This window comes from Oncorhynchus kisutch, linkage group LG8 (genome assembly GCF_002021735.2).
Source record: "Oncorhynchus kisutch isolate 150728-3 linkage group LG8, Okis_V2, whole genome shotgun sequence".
Classification (NCBI taxonomy): domain Eukaryota; kingdom Metazoa; phylum Chordata; class Actinopteri; order Salmoniformes; family Salmonidae; genus Oncorhynchus; species Oncorhynchus kisutch.
Window position 1 is genome coordinate 63,963,287 of NC_034181.2, and position 5,399 is coordinate 63,968,685.

Genomic DNA, 5,399 nt, shown 5'->3' on the forward strand with positions numbered 1-5,399 from the left:
AAACAGTAAATAGCAAATAGAAAAGCATATCCTTTACTCTCTCTCTCTGTGAGAGTCATTTTGTCTGAGTGCCCTGATAAAGTTATTGAAATGTACGACATTGGTGATGGAGCAAAAGTTAAATGTCCCTCTCCACTGGTTACCCACCATACATTGTAGACTAGAGGTAGCTGAAGATAGTGAGCCACCAAAAAACCAGTCCCCCATGCTGGGTCAGTAAGCACCAGGTCATACTGGCTCTCCTGTAGGGACAGGATGCCTTAAAGACAAAACTTTAGAGTGGCTTTGTTAACATTGACCTTGTTTTTGTTTAAACACATAAATGGACCTATCCTACTCAATTATTTGACAGACCTTGTAACTATAAACAGAAAATCCCACAATCAGAGTGAGAGTTCACTGAGCTCATCTGAGTGAATCAATGTTCCTGTGTTTGGACTTTCACCTTCATGTTGTTTTTAAACTCTCATAAGAATGTTACATATGAACTACCTGTTTCACAAGTTTGGCTGAACGTCGCTAAAGACCTGTAGATCTCTACATTACTCCCTTTATATTTACAAGGCCCTACTTCATAAACTTCCATCTTATCTAACTTTGCTGTTGAAGTATTACACACCTGAGTTGCCTAACCCGTTCACATGATTGGTTAACTGTTGAGGTTCCTAGGGTTTCCAAAGCTAGGTAAATCTTCTTTAAGTTTTAATGCACCATATTGAATGCACCATTTGCAAATGTATAACGTTTAATACAGAGATTGTTCCTCCCTCTATATCAATTACTTTCTTTATGATTGGTTTTACAAATTCCTCATCCATATCATCAGTGACAGGTATTGTAATAGAACTGTAGTAGGACGACTCTTGTTTGATGTACCAACTTTTTGTCGTTCGGTACCACTCTGACTGTGTGTCCCTGAGAGTGAAGTGCCTTGATCAGAATGTCCATGTTAACCCATTGACTTCCCTCCCCGGGAAAGACCAGCAACTTCCCACCATGGCAAACTGAACCACACACAATCAACATAATTATAAATAGGCACAAGTCATGCTTCCAATATATGTTATCAATTATCTGAAATATAAAACAAACAGAGCTAGGAAATCATATTCAGTTTGTATGACACGTTGAACGGATATTTACATATAGTCAGTTAGCTGACTATATATTCTCATTTATGTACAAGCATTTCGCTACACCCGCGAAAATATCTGCTAAATATGCGTATGCGACCATTGATGTGATACAAATCATGAAAGACCATGAAAGCTGTTCTCAATAGGGCGTAATTAATTCTCTATAGGGTTTTGAGAGATTGAGACAATGAAGATGAATCTTCATTTAGATTCACATTTGATACAGTATGTAAACAATATCTCACAATACATTACATCCTTGCCTATGAACATTAACTTAACGTAATTATTATTAGCTTATTCAGTCTGGAGGTAAGATATAGTGAAATGTTACTTACATGTCAAATGTGTAGCTCACTTTGGCTTTTGTGTGGAATGTTGGTTTATAAGCGTTAAGTAAATGTCAAAGTACTGCTTTTATGAGAACCTTTCCATTTGTTAAATTTACCAATGATTTAAGGCTGTTCTGAGGGTAAAAGGAGGGAAATATACTCTCTGTATTTCTAAGTGAACTAAATCTAAGTGAGGCTTCCAAGCAGAGTCCTTTAGAGAAAAGTCAGACAATAGAAACACTTCTTCTGCTCTATGCAGACCACCTTGGTTGGCTTATTTATTGCAGATCAATTCTGTCATTTTATAAGCATCAGTATGAAAATCCCTATATTACCTCTGAATTATCAACCCTTCCAGAATGAATGAAGAATGATGTTGTCGTTAAAGTCTGTATAACGACAAACTGAAAGTTCTTTGTTCTTTTGAAATGACCTCCACAAAAGAAAAAAATTACAAACCAATGAGGGTCAAAGTGTTTTTGTCAAACATCTAAGCTGCATGATATCTTTATTAAAAAACAGAGCTCCTTGACGGTCTTCTGGAGAATCAACATTTACATCAGTTTAACTGTTACACACAAAGAAAGCAGCCACACACAACTATAACAGCATTCATATTTAAAGTGCACATTTGGACTTTCCTATTCAAACCTTTGATTAAATGGGCTGAACAGTTAAAGTACAGTTGTAAGTTTAGCAAAATCTTCAAAAGCAAATAGATAAAACATCTGTCAACAATTCTGTATGTCTACATCAATGCCACATATATTTGTCATGTGAACAAAAAGTATAATGAGTGAGACAAGTAAAAACATATTGTTGTACCACACTGTGTACAGATGAGAGCCATAATCATTCCTCTTTCATTTTCATTTTCAAACATGACCTGCAACAGAAACATCTGATAATGCCAATGAAAGCCAGCAGAGTAAATAACACAACAGTCAGTAAAAAGACCATTACATCTACAGAGTGGTACGAGTACCAGGGCATTCTGTAGGACTCTGTACGCAGGTGAGCAGCACCTTTGTGTCTCATGACAAACTCAATCCAGAAGAGGGCAGTGTCCAGGGGCTCCATTGGCACGTCCTTGTGTAGCCTGGAGAGTCTCTGCATGTTCGTCCTGTAGGATGGCTCATCCAGAACTTCCTGTAAGGCCTGGGAGAATATGTTTCTATCTAGTGTTGCTAAATCCACAACCTTTGCTACACCCTTCGCTTTCATTCTAGAAAGATTGTCCGTTTGGTCGAACACCAGAGGAAGGCCTACTATTGGAACACTGTGGTAGATAGCCTCGAAAATCCCATTTGTTCCTCCGTGAGCTACAAACAGCCTTATCATAGGGTGTCCTAAAAGATCATTCTGAGGCATCCAGTCAACTAGTAAGGTATTGTTACCCAGAGTAGCTGGCCTGTCTCCTTTGTACCTCCAGATTACCTTCTGAGGCAGTTGGGCAAAAGCAACAGCTATCTCATCAGCTATATCATGTGGAAGCTGCCCAATAAAAGTTCCCAAAGACATGATAATGACTCCATGCACCCCAGAACTCTGAACAAACTCCTCTAGTTCTTGGGGAAGAGGCTTGGCAGGTTTACATTGGAACCCTCCCATATATATAACATTAGGCATGGTGGGACGAGGGAACTCAAACACAAAGTCAACTCTCATGAGCCATAAATCAGCAGCTTGAAACAATGAGAAATAGTCGACCTCAGGACCAAAGTAACGACTAACTAAAGCAGAATAATGAGGTCTAATTGCCTGTCTGTACAGATACTGCCTGATGACATAAACAAGGAAGTTAAGGACCCTCTGAAAAAAACTCATCTTGTCTGTTAACTCTGCAACAGGAAATGGAACATAAGATAGCGGTGAGGGAGCAATAACAAAATGACCCTCACCACCTATAGTCCATCTAACATTGAAAACAAGTGGCACATTTAAATAGTGCGCCAGCACAATGCCTCCCCCATTTATTGGGTCTGTCAGAACCAAGTCATACTTGGTTTCTCTAATAGACTGCATCAACTGTTTATTCTCTAACATGTGGATTATCATCTCACACACTTTGCGGTGAACTTCAAATAACCCGTCCTTCAACTCCATGTCCAAACTAAAACGAGTCCAAGCAGAGTTTCCCTCCCTCTTTATCTGTATTAGTCTTGACACAAATGAGCGAAAGAATTCCTCATCAGCTCCACCTGGAATATCAATTGTGATTGAACTGTAGTGAGAGGATGTTTCTTTGATGTACCAGCTGTCTGATGGCCGTACTACTGACACACTGTGACCTCTTGAATGCAGCGCTTCAATAATGACCTTCATGTTGACCCAGTGGCTGCCGTCTTGAGGAAACACCAGGACTTTCCCACCATGGACAGCAGGAATAGAGAGGGTCAACAGGGTAACAATGAAGATACCAGGGAGACACATCTTCACTAGCTGCTTCACATAAGCATGCATCAATTTGACCTGAAATATACAAAAATAAGGTCAAAGAAATCTAATGAAATTATGTTTTGACATGAGAATAATTAAAACAGGCCTACGTTTTTTTTCTTTAGGCTACAAATAAGTACAAACAGTGTCCACAATATGATTGGCCTACTTTAAAGTTTAGACAAGTTATGTCAAAAGGTTGATTACGTAATACAGTATAATCTTTGACTCTAAGAGAGAAATACTTTTGTTTTACATGAGAAAAATTAAAACAGGCTTGATTGTGACGCCTGACTATATTGTTCGCTACAGATAAGTCTCTACACTATCCACAATACTGATACTTTCAAGTTTAAACAACTTTTCATAACAAAAGGTTGATTACGTAATTCAGTATAATATTTCATTCTGAGAGAGAAATACTTTTTTCACCGATATAAATGTCTCTTGAACGTTAGGAAATTGTCAAATTCTGTAGATTTTGCCGAGGTGAAACCTATTTCCCATCCTAATGTTAGGCTACACGTTAACATTGTATTATTGTAGCTCCGAATCAACAATCTATCGTGAGTGTGAACAAACAACGTCACGACAGAATCCATGCATGCGGGGCTAATTTAATTGAAGGCTTACGTTCCGGTTTTCATCCAAAGAACAAAGAATTTGAAATGAAGGCTATTTCAGAGCCAGTCTGTCTGTAAATCAGTTCGAAGGTATTTGTAATAATCTCGGAAATCAGAGAGGAAGATGCGAAATCAGTATAGTCTCTAGACATCCGCGTTGGCTCCCACAATTTTCAAATGCTCCTTCTATTTCTGTTTTTCAAGACCGTAGACTTGTCAGCACATTGAATTGGTGCGTTCGAGCAGATCGCTTTTATCAAGTCGCTCACCGCCTTTCAAAGCTTATTGCATAATGAACGGCAGTGTCGGTCCTGGACAAATCTGCAGCTCCCCCTTTTTTTAAAATCAGCTAATAGTTGGAGGAACAGAACATAACAGCAGCCCAATTAATAAGCCTATGCTACAAATTAAACACAGTTTAACACATCTGGTTAGTAGGTTGTATAATCATTACAATGTCAATAACATAGCCACATATTTTCAATCTGATTACATTGATAAAATCACCAAGGCACCGAGGCAAAAAATAATTACAACTTAGACATTCTTCTGAAACTAAGCATGGCACTTTCAAAAGTTACCTTTCCTACCCAGACAGAGGCTCTACTGGTGCAGAAAACGGTAAGCTTCAACTGCTGGTTACTAGGCCATTGTACCGTGGCTTGCGAAAGTTTTCAAACCCCTTTGAATTTTTCCTATTTTGTTGCCTTACAACCTGGAATTAATTTTTGAAACAAACTAGAAATAGTTTGTAGAGCCATCTTTTGCAGCAATTACAGCTGCAAGTCTCTTGGGGATTGTCTCTATCAGCTTGGCACATCTAGCCACTGTGATATTTTTCCAATTCTTCAAGGCAAAACTGCTCCAAC

General features: G+C 38.6%; 1 pseudogene; it reads right to left on the reverse strand.

Moving 5' to 3' along the window:
* Positions 1–1,704: 1,704 nt before the first annotated feature.
* On the reverse strand, positions 1,705–4,757 carry LOC109895429 (UDP-glucuronosyltransferase 2C1 pseudogene; annotated as a pseudogene).
* Positions 4,758–5,399: the final 642 nt, after the last annotated feature.